Below are 1560 nucleotides of genomic sequence, written 5' to 3' on the forward strand. Positions count from 1 at the left end.
ATACTAGCACGTGAACGCGACATATGAGTCGAGAAACACGATATCAAAGCTATGCGACAATACAAATCAAACAAATCAAATCAAACTTTATTCAGTCACATGCGCCGAATACAACATGTGTAGACCTTACCGTGAAATGCTTACTTACAAGCCCAACGGTGCAGTTCAAGAAAGAGTTAAGAAAATATTTACCAAATAAACTGAAGAAATAATAAAAAGTAACACAATAAAATAACAATAGGCTATATCTTCTGATGGCCATTTGATTAATTGTTCAGCAGTCTTATGGCTTGGGGGTAGAAGCTGTTAAGGAGCCTTTTGGTCCTAGACTTGGCGCTCCAGTACCGCCTGCTGTGCGGTAGCAGAGAGAACAGTCTATGACTTGGGTGACTGGAGTCTTTGATAATTTGTAGGGCTTTCCTCTGACACCGCCTAGTATATAGGTCCTGGATGGCAGGAAGCTTGACCCCAGTGGTGTACTGGTTTGTACGCACTACCCTCTGTAGCGCCTTGTGGTCAGATGCCGAGCAGTTGCCATACCAGGCGGTGATGCAACTGGTCAGGATGCTCTAGATGGTGCAGCTGTAGAATTTTTTGAGGATCTGGGGACCCATGCCAAATCTTTTCAGTCTCCTGAGGGGGAAAACGTGTTGTCGTGCCCTCTTCACGACTGACTTGACATATTTGGACCATGATAGTTCGTTGGTTATGTGGACACCAAGGAACTTGAAACTCTCGACCCGCTCCACTACAGCCCTGTCAATGTTAATCGGGGTCTGTTCGGCCCGCCTTTTCCTGTAGTCCACGATCAGCTCCTTTGTCTTGATCAAATTGAGTAAGAGGTTTTTGTCCTGGCACCACACTGCCAGGTCTCTGACCTCCTCCCTATAGGCTCATCATTGTCGGTGATCAGGCCTACCACTGTTGTGTCGTCAGCAAACTTAATGATGGTGTTAGAGTTGTGTTTGGCCGTGCAGTCATGGGTGAACAGGGAGTACAGGAGGGGACTATGCACACACCCCTGAGGACATGTTATAATGATCTCAAAGTCAGGCACAGGAGGTTGGTGGCATCTTAATTGGAGGAGAACGGGCTCGTGGTAATGGCTGGAGCGCAATAGGTGGAATGGTATCAAATACATCAAACATAAGGTTTCCATGTGTTTGATGCCATTCCAGCCATTATTATGAGCCGCCCTCCAATCAGCAGCCTCCACTGACTCAGAGTATGACTATGAGTCGAGAAACCTGCCTATTTTCCTTGAAAGAACGTAATGTCACTATTTCAAAGCTATACGATATTACATAGGACACGTTAATTATCTTAAATCCTGGAAAATATTTGTAATGTTGAGCTTCTTGTTCACGTAATTCGTGCTCATGTTGGGGTTTGGTGCTAGCGCCCAATTACTCTTTAAAGGAGACATCTCCTTGTCGGGTGTACCCAGAATGCACCACGCGGTCCGGCCCATTGCCAATTTACGGGAAACGTACACAGTGGGCTTTAATACGAATCCAGTGGAGTTTCCCATCTCCTCAAAAGTATCTCTGAACAGAGTCA

Source organism: Salmo trutta, chromosome 25 (assembly GCF_901001165.1).
Source record: "Salmo trutta chromosome 25, fSalTru1.1, whole genome shotgun sequence".
In the NCBI taxonomy this organism is placed as follows: Eukaryota; Metazoa; Chordata; class Actinopteri; order Salmoniformes; family Salmonidae; genus Salmo; species Salmo trutta.